The sequence below is a fragment of the Malaclemys terrapin genome, chromosome 17, assembly GCF_027887155.1.
Source record: "Malaclemys terrapin pileata isolate rMalTer1 chromosome 17, rMalTer1.hap1, whole genome shotgun sequence".
Lineage (NCBI taxonomy): Eukaryota > Metazoa > Chordata > Testudines > Emydidae > Malaclemys > Malaclemys terrapin.
In genome coordinates this window covers 14321221-14338560 of record NC_071521.1, presented here as the reverse complement: position 1 = coordinate 14338560, position 17340 = coordinate 14321221, and positions in this window count along the sequence as shown.

Below are 17340 nucleotides of genomic sequence, written 5' to 3'. Positions count from 1 at the left end.
CCTGTGTCTTATATCAGAATGTCTTTGGGGCAAAGATTATCTGAATCAGGTCTATTGTCATTAATCTCATAATCCCTCCACACGCACCCCTTCTGGGAATGATTAAATATCAATACAGGCTATTGGCTACAGTAGGAAACAGGAAGTCGGAACTCCTGGGTCCTATTCCCAGATCTGTCGCTGACTTGCTGAGTGACTTTAGGTGATTCACTTAAAGCCAGGTTCTGACATGTATGCACCTTACTCTGTGAGCAGTCCCACTGGAATCTGTGGGATTACTTGAGAAGCAATACACTACATGAGTAAACTGGGCAGAATCCAGCCTTTAATCTGTGTACCTCAGCTTCTTTACCTGGAAGAGGTACAATACCCACCTGAAAAGGGTGTTCGAACATAAGAATGGCTGTATTGGGTCACACCAAAGGTCCATCTAGCCCACTGAATTACATAGTGAAGAAAGTGGCTCTTTTCTCCATACAAATCATTTTAGCCAGCAGTCCTGGTGCTAGGTGCTTGGAAGGGGTAACTGTATACAAACCCACCTTGTAAAAACAAGCTTTAAACTAGTTCTGTAAGGAGAGCCCCTCTCCCCAGCTTTGTCTCCCTAATGCCCACTGTGATCTGTGCAGGCAGGCAAGGCGTGCCTTCCTGCTCTGGTGCTTTTAATAAGCAACTCCCAGTTGTGGGTGTTTGATGTCAGTTTGCTACCTTTACTTTGTGTGGTTAGTTCTGGCGAAGGGAAGATTAATCCTTCAGTGGGTGTTTGGTGTGTTAATAACTATGATTGAGTTTTTGTGGTTCCCTTTCAAATTCTGGAATCTATAATTTTCAGTAGACTATCATCCCAGTATTCCTAGATGGAAAGGGTGGTTTGCAGAAAAAATAAAAATAAAATAATAAAAATAAAATCAAAGCCATCGGTGCCACTTACAAATATTTTAATTCAATGTTTTCCTTTTTTTAAAGCTTGCATATCTTGCTCTTTTACCAACTAACTTTGGGAGGGAAAGTCCTGTACAGAAACTTGCTTATGTCCCTTGGTTTTTCCTGACCTTCCATTATTAAACAAGTCAGGGTGAAGGGAAAAACAGCACAGACAAGCTGTTCATTATTTTCTTCACAAGCTGTCTCAGTGACACTGTATCTGGAACAGGCATTTTTTGTTGTTGTTGTTGTTTTTTTGCCTCCCATCATTTGAAATGCAAACTCTTGAAAACTTACAGAATGGAATGGGTGTTTAAAGAGAAGAAATGTGGGCTGAGGGATTGGGAAGCAGGATTCCTGGTTTCTTTTCCCTGCTCTGCCACTCATTTGCTGCATGACTTTGGACAAGTCATTTATGGCCTGATTTTTAGAGTCATGCTGAGCACGCACAGTTCCCATTGACCTCCTTTGGATCTATGAGTGCACAATGCCTTTGAAAATCAGGCCATTTAAACTTCTTGCATTTTCAGTATATCCATCTGTTAAACAGGGGAACATAACTTACCTGGCTCACACAGGTGTTAAATTTGAGATTGCATTCATAATTGTAAAGTACTTTGAGATCCTATGAGGAAAGGTGCATTAGAAATACCTGCCAAGTGTTGTTTGTAATAACAATCTATTCATCATGTGGTTGGTGGTGACTGGCGAGTTGTTGCGGCAAAAGGAGGGAGTAGTGGGAGGGTGAGCTGAGAACTACTTTCCCCCACATCATTAGTTAGCTCCTTGACTTAGTCTGACCATGGGGAGCGCTGTGGATAATATAGTGGAGAGAACAGTGTGTCTCCTCATCTGCCTTACTGCACAGGACAGGTACACTGATATGAATATTAAGAAAATATTAATGTTTATGCAAGGTTTTGGAGATGGAAAGTGTTAAGTATTATCACTTATTTATTCAATCAAGTTAGTTAATGCAAGACTTTTACAAAGAATGCAGATCTGAGCTACACACTAATTTAAAAAGTGCAGTTGAAATAGTTCAAAGAAAGGTAACTATAGTGATGCAATGAGAAGAGACTAGTGGAACTATTCCTTTCATCTTAAAACAACCACCACCACCTTAAGGAGTTAACATAACGAATCCCTATAAGTAACTCCACTGAAACAATATAAGAGAAAAAAAAAACTGTTTAGGCTGGATTTAATATGGGAGCTGAAGCTGACAAAGGATAAATTTAGCTTAGACACAAAGAAAATCTTGAGGCTGATGAAGTCAGTTTGCCAATGGAAACGTTTGTCTGATGATGCGCTAGTGAGATGCTCTATATGATGAGAGATGATCTCAGAGTTAAATCAGTTTAGTGGAAGAAACATTTGGTATCACTGTCTCTGGTTATTTTGGGGTACAAATCTCAAGCCTCGTCCACAATATATTTAAATCAATTACAAGACTCCCATTGACTTCAATGGGCGTTGGAAGAACAGTAGTGGAGAAAACAGACTTAAAAGCTGTTGATTTGGTCCCTATACTTGCCACCCTGTAATGATGCCACTGAAAATGACATCTGCGCAGCTAAATATTAAAAATATCTAAGGGCCAAATTCTGAACCCAGTTACACCAATGTAAATCTGAAGCAAACTCCACTGAAGGTAACTTCATTTACACCCCTGTAACTGTGAGTGGAGTTGGGACCCTAGTACTTACTCTTCATATGGAGTATTGGAATTTTTTTCATCCTATTATGAAACTGTGCATGGAAACGTCTGCTCACAAGTAACGAGAAGTGTGAGGACGCTTCCCCAGTGGAACTGGGATCATTTTAAAGCTGGACTTAACAAAAAATAGGAAAACAAACACATTCAGTTTCCTAACATTTTATTTTTGTAATGTGAGCTAAAGTGGCCATGCTGTACAAGCACTTAAGCTCCTTTTTTAAAAAAAAAAATGAAGACATTATTATGGAACAATCACTCTTTGATATTTACAAATATTCAAAACTAAGCACCTATCTGAAAATGCTGGGCTGAATTTTCTGCCAGTGTAAATGGGTGAAACTCTTGAAATGGGTGAAGTTATGTCAATTTATACCAAGAGGGAGGTGGACCCTCTAAGCCCCCCTGACATACGTTAACAAACAATATCAACTACACCCGGCAGCTAGTTCAGCAGCCCCTTTCCAACAGCCACAAGTAAAACACCCACAGCCCCCTTCTGGCTCAAGACTATAGATATCTTGAAGAAAGGGGATTGAAAGTCCCTTTTAGAAAGGGTTTAATACAAGAGTAATAGTGACCCTATTATCTAAGGTTAAACATTGAGATACTTTGGAAAGAAAATTCATAAATAAAAGAATAGCTTCTTGTTCCATCCTTAATCAAATCGGAGAGCTCCTAATCATGACAGCAGACATCAAATTACTCCAGTTGGCTACTAGGTTTGACTTTTCAGTATTAGCTACTTCCAAGCATTAGCGAGTTGCATGGGATTTGGCTGAGCTAAACTACCTCTGTGGACATAGGAGACAGGATCAGAGAAGCTAATGCTATGATGAGTTTCTTAAATTAGAGGGTTTATGATTCATACAGAACAGACATGCCCTGGAGACTAGATATGGGAAAATAAAGACCTACAAAGCAATTTGTCATAAGCAGGTAAAAAGCAAATCCCTTACTGAAAGATCTTTTCTTTAATGGAACTGCCTGCTAGGAGAAGTTGCATTTTGCAGTGGGCGTATACTGGTTTAAAAAAAAAAAAAGTATTCAATTCAGAGCTTGATCCAAAGCCCATTGAAGTTAATGATAGCCTTTCCATGACTCTGGTGGGCTTTGGATTAGATATCTACATTGGAAGAGCAACAGCAACACTGATAAATTGGTTTAGACTACTGCTAGAATGCGAGCCACTTCCAATTCCTAAGTGTTCTGTCCAAATCTGAGAGGGGCCGAGTACACCTTGAGCTTTTAGTGGGAGTGGAAGGTATTCAGCACCTTACATGACGGGGCCTTTCTAAACAAATACAGTAAAAGGTCGATCACTGTACAATGTCCAGTGAACTTTTGTTCACTCTTGGAATCTCCTGCTGTGTGGTCACTGTCTGACGAATAGCATGCTATCCAATTATGTTTAAATTAAAAAAAATATATCTTCCATAACATCAGTTTCAATCACTTCATTTTATTTCACTCTCCTCTGGGGAAGAAGGGATTCAGTTCACTGTTGGGTATATAAATATTGACTTAATTTTTTGGAATTGGAGGAAGAGAGACACAACCAGGTCTCTCATTAGTCCTAATCCACACATCAGTAAATATTCAACTTCTGCAATGGACCCAGTTTGTAGAGCTTTACAAAATACTGTTGCCATTGTGGAGGGGTGGAGAGAGAGTGAGAGCACAGAAGTGAAGAGTTTGCTTGCTTCAAGAAAGAAGGCCTATTAGTCATGATGTAGATGTATAAATTTCCATATAACATAGTGGGCATTTCAGCACAGAATCCCAATAAGCCATAATATACTGTATTAATGTAAAGTGCCATACCAAAAAAATTAATATTAACCCTCAAATTCAACCATATGCATATGTAACTGGCTACTGTATTCCAGGAAATATGGTTGAATTTGAGGATTAATATTAATTTTTTTGGTATGGCATTTTATAGCCATATATATAACTGAAAAATTCCTAATGAACGTCACATATGAAGTTGGGACTGGTTGGGAAATAAAGTCACACTTCTTCCTGTAAATGGGATGTAGGATTTAGGATCTATTAGCAACTGCATAGGAAAATAAGACTCCTACAGTGCTCTTTATTTCAAGAACACAAAGATCTTGACACACAGGAGAGTTGCTATTGTTCATAGATGGGGAAACTGAGTCACAAAGGGGTGCTATAACTTGCCCAAGGTCACATAGTAGGTCAGTGCCGGAGCTAGGATCTCCTGGCACCAAGGGTAATGTCCTAGCCATTGGACCACACTACTTCAAGACTGAGAAACCCTGTAGTTTGTCTGACACAACCGTTTAGAAGCCAGTTTGATACCTAACTATTGACTGATATCTAATAACCATACCACTTTCTTTGAGTTGCATCAGGATCAGTAAAACACTTTGATGAGCAATCTGCTGTAATATTCTTACATACAATTATGCAAGGAAACAATGCCATATCCGCAAATCTTAGTTTAGATTAAGTTAAAAAATTGCCTTTTATGGCTGTTTGGGATCATAATGCTACTCTCCATCTGGTCTCAGCCTTGCTTCATTTCTGCTCAGGCATATTTTTTTACCTTAATTCCTTCTTAACTGTGGTCTGTCGTGTCATCTCAGAAATCATGGAACGACCTCTGGTTATACTTGTTACTGTCTTCTTGAAATTCAGACATGGCTACCTTTTGATGCTTTTGAGCAGTTCAGTAAGGCTCCAATCCAACACCCATTGAAGGTGGCGGGAGTCCTTCCATTGACTTCAGTGGACATTAGATCAAGTCACAGAATCTCACTGTAACCAAGATCTTGCACTGATCTCTGTGCTGGTGCAACCCCATTGACTCCACTGCATGTGCACTGGTTGGCTGGCAGTCAGCATAATTACCTAGTTCTCTGCCTTTGCAGGCTGATTCTTCAGAGAGAATCTTGCAGTTTCCAATTCCAGTATCTCCGAAAGGACATAGCTGGGTTGGTCTCAACACCATACTTTTTTACAGCTAGAGTGATGGCCACTCTTTTGGCCAACATGCCAGGGACTGAACTAGGGATTTCCAGAACTAAAAGCATGAGCTGCTAAAGCTTGAACTAAAGCTCTCTAGTTTGTGCTGTAACAATTCATATCCTCTGTGGATCAGGAACAAAGGGGCACCTGTAGCACACGCTCACCAGTGGCTTAAACTAGGAGCAAACTGTCTTTTCATAATCTTCGGATTTCGTTTTGATTAGGTGGTAAATTCTTCAAGACAGGGACTCTCGTGTATTATGTGATTTACAGTACCGAGCACAATGGGTCCCAACCTGGTTATGGCATTTAGGCACTAACTCAGTATAAATGTTTAATAACCATTATTATTGTTCTCATCCACTTAAAACAAAAAACCATCATCAAACAAAATGTAAGATGATCAAAACTTAAATTACAGAATACAGCACAGGGCTAATGTTAATAAAGACAAAGCTAGCAACTACTCTATTTCATAGCTACTCAGTAAGTTTTTGTTCTTCCATTTCTGCTGTAGTATTCCAAAGAGAGGGTTCTCAAATACACCTCTACCCCGATATAATGTGACCCAATATAACACAAATTCGGATATAATGCGGTAAAGCAGTGCTCTGGGGGGGGGCTGCCCACTGCGGTGGATCAAAGCAAGTTCGATATAACGCGGTTTCACCTATAACACGGTAAGATTTTTTGGCTCCCGAAGACCGTGTTATACCAAGGTAGAGGTGTACATTAATTCTTGCGTTGCTTTTGTGAAACAAAGAACAAACAATGCTGCAAACAGGGAGACAATACATATAATTATATTGTGCTTTAATGTGATTAGGAGGATTTACATCTTATCTATCTTCTACAGTGGTGCTTTTAAAGCATTCAGCACATAACATAGTAGGAACTGTAACCCCACTAGTCTCCCTTTACAGTACAGAAATATATTTTGATCAGTGAGCCTGGGCTGATATTGTCTCTTCCAAAGAGAAGATCCAGAGTAACTTTGGAGGTCTCCAAAGGTGAGGTTGCTCTTGGGGCAGTACTGTTAGGGGCAGGGCCGGCTCCAGGCACCAGCCCAGCAAGCAGGTGCTTGGGGCGGCCAAGGGGAAGGGGCGGCACGTTGGCTGTTTGGTGGCAATTCGGAGACGGGTCCCTCTTTGAGGGAAGCACCTGCCATCGAATTACCGCCAAAGAAGAAAGCGGCACGGTGGAGCTGCCGCCGGAGTACAGCCGATCGCAATTACGATTGCGGCTTTTTATTTATTTTTTTTCCCGCCGCTTGGGTCGGCAAAAACCCTAGAGCCAGTCCTGGCTAGGGGGAGAACAGATGCTTGGTTTCTGTAGCAAAAGAGCATTTTACTTGAACAATAAAATCAGGACAGCGCTTGGTTATGTCTCCACCAACGCAAAGTGTCATGAGCAAACTCCAGTCATTTGACATACAGAGTCAAATGTCCCCGTTGGTATTTGCTCATATATTAGTGCATTGATCAAGCACAACTGCAGGACTAGGGAAGAAGAATGATTGCTTTGCATGAGCAGCAGTGTGGCATATTCAAGTTTATTTTATTAAGGGAGGGGAAAGTTGGCCATGGCTATCTTCTGTTCATTTCTAAAAGTGATGCAGGATCATCATAGTCTGCCAACTGCCAAAGAAGGGCAGGAAAGCCTAATGTAACATTATATTTGGAGGATGTTGCTGCTAACAGTGCGGCTCCCCAGTATTTCCCAATAGTGTAAGCCATTGGAAGAAGTCCAAGACCCATCTTAGAAACAGGTATCCAACCAAATGAATCTAACGGAAAGGAATACTGCTGCAAGCAGACATTGTATCTGAGAGGTGACACCCCAAATAAAGACACTTAGGAATATCTAGGAACTGAGATATCTAGGGCCTGCCTACATGACATATCTAAGTATACTAGTGTGCTGTGGTCTGGCATGGTTTGGGGTGTCTGTCTAACAATGTGATTCTTGTTACAGCCAGCTCATGACCCATGAAATTGCAATTCACCTCTTCTGCATAACAATAGAAGAATACAATAGAGGCCTGAGCAGCCACCTGCACTTCCATAAAAAAGGTAGGCTTGGATTTGTTTCACTGCACTGTGATTTATTTCATTCCATGGACAAGGCCTAGGTTAATAACTAACCATTATTCCAGCCTCCTGTCATGCTGTCCAGCCCAACGTGATGCGGTAACAGGAATGCACACACAATCCATCCTTGCAGGGCATGGCATCTCAGCAGCAGTGGTCAAAGAACAATGGCTTTTATTGTTCCAGCAACAAATTTAAAACATTTCACATCAAATGGCTGCATGAGTTCAAACATGTCACCACTAGTCTACTGTATCGCCAAGCAAACCGGAAGGCACAAAATGGGGTGGAATTTATAAAAATGGCCGCTGAGGAAGAAAACCCTCCACCAGACAGTAGCTGTGATCCATACATGGCAGCTCCTGTACCATAAAGCTTGTTCCTGATGAACTATTAATGAGAGACATACTAGTAGCACATAACAGTTCCTTGAATCACTAGAGGAGCCCAACAGTGATGCCTGGCATAAAAATAGAATTTCACAAATACAACAAAATAAATGTTTTGTTCTTAATTCTGCAGCAAATACAGGTCCCTGAATAATATGATGTCACGACTGAAATTGGAAAAGAAGGAAGGAAGGAACAAGAGAGATCTTCCTTAGAGCATTTAAGTATCCGCTAAAATTTGACCCAGGACCCAAATTCTGCCCTCACTCAAACCTTGATCCTCTAATGAGCTGAGCACAGGTAGAGCCCCCAGTAACTTCAGCAGTGCTCTGCACATATGCAGGGGTCTGCTTGTGCATGGTTCATGGGCATGGGTGGATAAATTGGGGAAGGATTTGGTCCCAGTTCTGTACAAAGAACTGACTGGAACTGGTAACCTATGGAAGACACAATCAGTATAGGAAGTTGAGGCTGAATGGGAAAGCCACAAAGAAACTGAGTGGTACTGCAAAGAGAACTGGTAACACACTCAAGTGCAACATAGGAACAATGGGCCAGATTCACTGCTTACATAAGCTGCATTGACTTCAATGGAGATGCAACTATTTACTCCCGCAGCAAACAGGGCCCTACATCCTCACTCCGATGTCATCAGAAAGTAAAGGAGCAACTGAATCATTCTCTCATCCACCAGCTAAAAGTTTTGAGTTATAGACGTTGGGGCCTGACTGTCCCATCAGTTGTGGGAAAACAACTCATGATGAAGTTAATGTTCAACTGACAGGGTAATTGGGTCCTTAATATGTAATAGACCAATATTTGGAGAGCAAGGGTGGGTGTCTGAAAGTGAGGCATGTAATTGCAAAGATTAGACTTGCTGTTCCTTTAGAGCTGGAACAAACTGTTACAAAAAGCACCAGAAATTACTGCTGCAAAGAGAAACGCAGACCATTCTGGCTCCTGTTACGAATAAAGGATGAAACAAAGGATGGTGCTTACATATCACTCCCTGGGGTGATTATCTCACCTTTACAGACTATGCTAAGCCATAGATACAGGATGCCCTGGGCCAAGCTGTGCCCCGTGCAAATCCAGTTGACTTCAGTGGCCTGTGGCGTGTATCAGACCAACAAAAGGAGGTGAGATGGGATAAAGAGCCTTTCACCTCTAGGTCAGTGATTCATATCCAGCCCAGGATGGCAGAGATCTAAATTAGTTTCCCTGCTGATAGGTTTGGTGGTTTATGTGAAATTGAGCCCCATGGGTATCAAAGCCCACTGAGCAGATGCAGGATCAGGGCCTAAATTAGCCACCCTGGAGACTAAGGTTTTTATAATTTCCAAACAGGTACTGCGTGGACATGGCAAGCTTCATCCCATACCAGTGTACTATACTAGTGATCTAGAGGGACGATCTATAGCACAGAGAGGAGAGTTCAGTTTCCATGGCTCATTTCAGTCTTCGTCTCCTTTGGTCTTGCAGAGACTGCTTAACCTCAATGGTGGTAGCTTTTTATGATGTAGACTAGAATAATTTCAATGTCATCTAAGCCACCAAAAAACTTAAAGTCAACAGAGAAACAAATTTAGATGTCTACCAACCTGGGCTGGATTTGAATCATCAACCAAGAGGAGGTAAAAGGCTCTGCATTCCAGCTCACCACCTTTTGTGGTCTGATACATGCCACAGGCCTTTCCTGTGCCTCAGATTTCAGGCTGCTTACGCCCTTTGCCTGGTCTTGTTTCAACTTTAAATCTGAATAAGGCACTTAGATAAATTAGATCTAAATATATCTGTGAATTTTGGGGTCAGTAAGTGATTCAAGATGCCTTTCAGAACTTGTACTAAGATGACTGGCTCAGGTAAAAATGCACTGTGATTCAATGAGAATGTCATTAGGACCAAGCCAAACTGGAGGAAGGCAAGTCCAGGTTAGCTTCTGGAATTCAACTTTTGCTTGAAGTCAGATACTGTCAGTTGTATAGCACAGCTGTAATGCACACTTTCCTGTCACTCCTGGGCTTTTTCTCACTTGGTCTCCATGAAAAGCAAGGCTGTGAAACGATTTTAATAAAAGCCTTGATGCTTAACCAGATTCCAAGTTATGGATCCAAAGGACAGATGGGTTTGGATTCTCCTGGAAGCCAACTAAATATGGAGAAATATTTTAAATGCTATATGTATTCAACCAGTAATGATTATATACTGGTTTTTTTAAGGCATATTTTCTGCAAGGTTAAAATCTCTTGTATAAAAAATAATCCTTATGGATAAGTCCTTAGATTATTTAAATAGATTTTTAAAATTCCAGTGCACTTTTCACTATTTTGGTGTGTGTATGTGGTTTTTGGTGGTGGTGGTTTCTTCATTTCTCAGTTTGGCTAAGTAATGAACCTAGAACAGAGCCTGTGTGAGAACGGTAAACTTCAGTTTTGTTTTTGTTGAGTTTTGGTTTCTCATGCAATGCCACTATGCTGATGGATCTGAATTAGCAATACCTGCATTATTTTAACTTTTTGTAATGACTTCCATTGAAATTTGGTTTAAAAAAAATCTGAAGTTATTTCTAGTCGTACTGTTTTGCAGCTTCTCCCTTTATGAAGAAAGTCTAAATTCTGAATCTCTGTTTCGTTGGCAGTAGGTATTGCTGATATGGTACTGGGGCTTATTTTATCTAAGGCCTTGGCTACACTGGCGCTGTACAGCGCTGCAACTTGCTGCGCTCAGGGGTGTGAAAAAACACCCTCTTGAGCGCAGCGAGTGCAGCGCTGTAAAGCATCAGTGTAATCAGAGCCTGCAGCGCTGCACGCTCGCTTGCAGTGCTGCAAGCTATTCCCCTCAGAGAAGTGGAGTACATACAGCGCTGCTGGTGGCGCGACTACACTCATGCTTCACAGCGCTGCCGCGGCAGCGCTGGGAAGTCCCGAGTGTAGCCAAGGCCTAAGCTAATTTACCTCTCTACTTTTAAGATGACAATACTGTGATTGCACCCAAGTCCACAGCCTACAAATGCTTATCTATGTGCTTAGCTTGCTTTTATGTGACTACTCATGTGATTAAGAGAAGCATGTGAGGAAGCATTTGCAAAATTGTGTCCCAAGTCTATTTCATTATAGGTCCTAGAGAAACTGATGTATATCCCAAGAGCTGGGAACTGCAGTGTTGTTAATGTACCAGTGAGATCTATGCATAAGTTTCTACCTCTACCTTTCTTTAACCTTTGCTCTGTTGTTTTGTCTTTTGTATATTATAGCACTGTACTGAAAAGCATCACCATCACTCTTCCAACTGATGGATTTTTGGGGAAGGAAAGTTTGGTAGAGTTAATGTTGACTGGTCTTGGAGGGGATGTGCAGTTATAGGGGCAGGGGGAAGAAAGGGGTGTGTTGCATTTTAAGAATGATCAAATGTATCATTTCCCTTAGTGATTAAGGTTCAATCCTGCAAGCTGATCTTCAGTTAGACCCTTGCTCCCATGACTTCAGTGGGTTGCTGCATGAGCTTTGGGGCTTTCTGGGAAAAGCAGCTTGCAAAGGGTCAGGTCCTGAATTTCTCATGTGGTATCAATTATCTAGATATGTATGTACACATTTAGAAGTCTGTACATTGCTCTTACTCATATGCCTTTCATATACTCTCCTCTGCCTTCTGTGTGAGAACAATGAAATGTGAGATCATCTGAATCTGTCACTGAAATAACCTGAATATAATGAGCTTTTGGTTGCTTCGAGCCTTCTCTTAAAACAAACAAAGAAATTAAATGCAAACACTTCAGAGCAAAGTTATGGATGAGACTTTACACCCCATAGAAGTCAGGTGATACAAAGCCATAGTTCCTAAAAGCAACTGTAACTCAGCCAGATTGCATACATATATTACAGAAGAAAAGTGCTCAGCATATACAATAATAGAACATATATTTTATGTACAAGGGGGGCTGAGTTATGGTGGAAACCATAATTTTGGACCAGATTTTGAGATCGTTTCAAACAAAACTCCCATTGCTCAAGAAATGTTCACAGAACTTGGTCCTTTGAATTTTCTGACTTATATGCATCTATCTTATTGTTTATGGCTTTGCATCCAAGTACTTAAGGTGGTTTAATGTCAATCTCACTTGCAGCTAGATTTTCAAGAGTGGCCTCTGTCAAAGTCAGACTCAGGACTCACAATTTGTCAGACCACTCTGTTTATTAGCAAAAGCGCTTCTGCTAATATACCCAGATAATGTGAGTGCCATCCAAGGCCCAAACTACCTTTCTTTATACAGATAAAAAGGGTGTAAACTTAACAAGATGACAAAGGGAGCAGAACTGATAAGTTTTACCTGGGGCTAGACACACACATCTTATTTCCTTATTAACTCTTACCGATCTCCTATTAATGTCCCACCATTAGCTTAAGTGGACCCATTGTTCAATACCTTAATGTTTCTTTTCCTGTCAACTTTATCTCAACATTCCTCATTCCTGCTTAAAGGAACATACAGCATTTCTTTAATCCATTCTACTTTTACAATATAATTCATTCTACTTTCACAATCCCTCCTTTTGGTCAATGACCAGCAATTACTGGGTTCCACATATTAACCGTTCTTTGTCTTTTTGTTCATCCGCAATATTTAAAAGCATCATATTAGCACTCTGGTTTGGGGTAGCTACCTGTGTGGCATGTCTTGCACAATTTTGGATACAACGGGAGATTAACTGAAAACATAAATCCCCAAAATTATTAGGATTTCAAACAGGATAGTCAGGGCTCCCTGAAACAACCAACTTCCTATGCCAGAGAAATTGAACAGGTTACTTAACCATTTCCATAAAGAACTCAGCTCTTTATGGGGAAGATATGCGATCTGTTTATACACACAATGTTCTTTTCCAATGAGAGCACAGGTCCTTCCTTTGGCCACCAGCACTATGTCCAATGCCTGATGGTTTTGGAGGGCCATTTGTCGGACCGCCCCTGTTTCTTTGGCCACGGCTCTTAAACTTTCTCCGGTTTTATTTGCCATTATTTTAACTACTGCTTGTAACCTCAGGAGCCTTTTTGCATGGTGTATTACTCCCCCAAGTGGGATAAAGGAACTGCCAATGGCCTCTTTCCAAGTTAAGGGGCTTATGTTATTTACATACCATTGGGCATCTGATAAGTCTCTTCTTTTTCGCCTGAAATTACGGAGGCGTTCTCGTGGGAAGGACTCTAGCACTCGGAATTGTGGGAAGAGTTGGGCAGGATAAAAGATACCTGGCCAGTTAGCTGGTAACGCAGTATAAGCTTTGGTCCCACAAACCCAATGATGGCCTATTAAGGCCGGGAAGGGTCGGTTGCACTTATTTGTTATATAGGTGCCTGCAAAGGAGGAGTAATATCCCCCAAAGGGCACATGGTAATTCTCCTTACGAGGAGTGATGTTATTTGCATGGCATTGAAAGACTGTATTGTCCTCACTAAGGTTACTATAGGGGGAAAGTGAGATTGATTTTTCTGTTTTATCCCAGGTTGAGAAAAAGTTCATATTCCCATACCCGGCCCGCCACTTTTTAGTTTTGTTCAAATAATCCCATACACCATTGGCCACAATACGCTGAAGGCAACTGCTTTTTCCCAGATCCAGCCCTGTCCCATTACACACCCAACACCAGTGACCTTTTCCCTCCACCACACTTAGGATATATCCAGACTACCCGCCGAATCAGTGGGTAGTAATCGATCTATCGGGGATTGATATATCGCGTCTCGTCTAGATGCGATATATCGATCCCCGAATGCGCTCCCGTCGATTCTGGAACTCCACCAGGGCGAGCGGCGGTAGCGGAGTTGATGGGGGAGCCACGGCTATCAATCCCGCGCCGTGAGGACCCGAGGTAAGTCGAAATAAGATATGTCGACTTCAGCTACGCTATTCCCATAGCTGAAGTTGCATATCTTACATCGACCCCTCTCCCCCAGCGTAGACCAGCCCTTATCCATTTAGATACATTTATTTCCATCGCTTTCCAAGTGTCATTGCTGTTCCATGTTTTGTTAAACGGACGAGGTCCTCCAGTGAGGTCTGGGGAATTGAGTGGGATTGCCAGGACAGGAACACCAGCTTGAGAGTGGGCTGGGATGTGGCTGCAGACCCAGCAATTAGAGATATTAAGGTTCTGAGCTATTCACACTTGTTGCTGAATAAAAGAATTGTCATCGTGGACTCCCCAGACCTTGAGATACCAGCAGCCAAGGAACAGGCGCCACCAGAGGCGCATGTTGGAGGCAAGGCCCTTCTGGTTCTGACAACCTCAACTGAGGGAACCGCAGTCACGGTTTTGCGTCCACCAGGCAGCGAGCGCTCGGCTCGCTACTGCTTCCTTTTTTTTTTTTTTTTTTAACCTTGCTTTAGGTCGTAGTCTGCTTCTGGCAACCCTTACAAGAGTGTAGATTGTAAGGTATTCCAGGCTGTTTCTCTACATCTTCTTCTGGAGTCAAAATTGTCTCTGCGTGGTCCTGAGGTGATGATGGGTTCGCTGGGGGTGGTGCCTTTTTACACTGTGAAGCATATATCCAGGCTGCGATGCCAGATAGTTTAACAACCATCTGGGTAGTGAGCGGTACCAGATGAGGACCCTTCCACCGGGGCTTCAAAGCGTGTTTTCGATGATGGTGCCGTACGTAGACCCAATCACCTGGCTTGAGGTCATGGCAAGCGTCAGAGGTGGGTTCCGTCGGCCAGGCCGCTCGAACCGTGAATGGAAGTGACTTACGGCTTGCATTAATCCCTTGCAATATTGAAGGCGCGTACTGTGAGTCAAGTTTAAGTCTGGGACTGGAGTAATGGTAGCCATAGCTTGCATAGGGCGTTCCATAACTATTTCAAAAGGACTCAATTTATGCCTTTGGGATGGAGTGGATTGCATTTCCATAAGGGCCCATGGTAAAGCTGCTGGCCAGCTTAACCCTGTAGAGTTACAAATTTTAGCAAGCTTATTTTTAAGTACACCATTTTGTCTATCAACTGCACCTGCGCTCTGTGGGTGGTAGGGACAGTGCAACAGGTGTAATATACGATCCAGGTGTTCAACAAGTTGAACAAAATGTGTACCCCGGTCACTGGACAGAGTGGCAGGAATTCCCTTGGCAGGCATAATATGATTTAACAAACATTTGACAACAGACAGTGAGTCAGCCTTGCGACAAGGAAAGGTTTCAATCCAACTAGAAAATAAACATACCATAACCAAAATAAATTCATATTGTTGACACTTAGGCATTTGTACAAAATCAAGTTGCCAATGCAAGAATGGTGCTTGGGGTAGGCCCCGGAACCCCTGAGCCACTTTTACAGGTTTACCAATATTGTGGCTTTGACAAGTGGTACAGGTGGCACAGTGGTGGGCTGCAAAAGAGCTGAAATGGGGGGCCCACCATCCTGCCTTAGTTACAGCAGAGACCATCCCCTCCTTTCCAACAAGCGAAACACCGTGTAGTAGGGCGGCCAGAGACGTGTAGAGTGAAAAGGGGGCCACAAAGGCACCAGTAGGTGAACGCCAAAGGGAATCAGGATGTAGAGAGCAAACTTGGGCAACTCAAAAGTCTTTTTCAGCTTCTGGGGCAGAGTCTTGGAGCAGGGTGAGGTTAGTGAGGGACAGCGGTGGTATAGAAACAGAAAGGGAACCTAGAAACGCATCTGGGGAAGGTTTTATGGCAGCAGCATGTTTAGCAGAGGTAGGGTGACCAGATCACCAAAGACAAATATCGGGGGGGGGGGGGGGGTGACGGGGGGGGGGGCGTGGCCAAAAAAAAAAAAAAAAAAAAAACCTTCCTCCGCAAGCGCTGGAGGGAGGCCCCGGGAGACTCTCGGGAAGCGCGGGGCCGGGGTGAGTGAGAGCCTTGCCTGGCCCCGAGCAGGCAGGACTCAGTCGGGCGGTAGGGCGAGGAGGCAGCGGCTGTTCTCCCCCCCGGGCAGCGGGACTCGGGAGCAGCCGCTGCTGCAGCTCCCACTGCCGCGGGGGAGGAAGTGGCCATGGCGCTCCGCGGCTGCGGCTCTGGCGCCCGGGCCCGAACCCCCCGAGCCGGGGCCTGCTGCAGGGACCCAGCAGTGCACACGCTGCGCCCAGCCTCTGGCCAGTCGCGTCTGGGCTCTGCCCAGCTGGTGCTATCCCGCGGCGGCCCCGGAGCGGGGGTAGCAGGCCCCAGCCCCCCCGTCCCGCTCGGGTCCCGCAGGGAACGAACGGGGCTGGGCTGCCCGGGGGGAGAACAGCCACCGCCTGGCCCCGCGGTCCGCCCCCCTCCTCGCCCTACCGCCCGACTGCGTCCTGCCTGCTCGGGGCCAGGCCGGGCTCTCACTCACCCCGGCCCCGCGCTTCCCCTGAGTCTCCCGGGGCCTCCCTCCAGCGCTTGCGGAGGGGGGAGGAAGGGTGAGCCCGGGGAAGAGGCGGGGATTCGGGGAGGGAGCCAATCGGGGGAGGAGGGGGCGGAGTCGGGGCGGGGGGGGGGGTGCGAGCACTTCCGGGCTCTAGGCTCCGGGGCATTTCCTTGTTTGTCCGGTTGTCCCGACCGCATGTCGGTCGGGACGCGGGACAAACAAGGAAATATCGGGACGGTCCCGATAAAATCGGGACGTCTGGTCACCCTAAGCAGAGGCGTCAGCAAATGTGTTACCCTTAGCAACATCAGTATCCGCCGTCGAATGGGCACTTAACAATAGCTAGGGCAGACGGAAGTAAAACTGCATACAGGAGAGCAGCAATGTAGGGGCCATTTTTGATAGGGGTGCCGGCGGAAGTAAGGAAATCCCGAGCTTGCCAGAGGGTGCCAAAATTATGTACAACCCCAAAAGCGTAGCGGGAGTCAGTGTAAATGGTGGCGGAGCATCCCTCCGCCAAAAAGCAGGCACGGGTGAGGGCAACTAATTCGGCAACTTGCGCTGAGGTCACAGAAGGTAAAGGCGCAACTTCTAGGGTTTTAGAGAGTGACGCCACAGCGTATCCTGCAAGGAGACGACCTTAGTTGCCTTGAAAACAGGAACCATTAGTAAACAAAACCAGGTCAGAGTTAGGGAGTGGGACATTAGAAAGGTCTGAGCGCGGGACAGTGACAGCAGAAACAGTTGCAAGGCAGTCGTGGGGTTTACCGTTATCAGACAAAGGAAGGAGAGTGGCAGGGTTTAACTGAGAATAACGCTTCATGGTGATATACGAAGCCGATAGCAGTAAAAGTTTGTACCTGGTAAGGCGGGCGG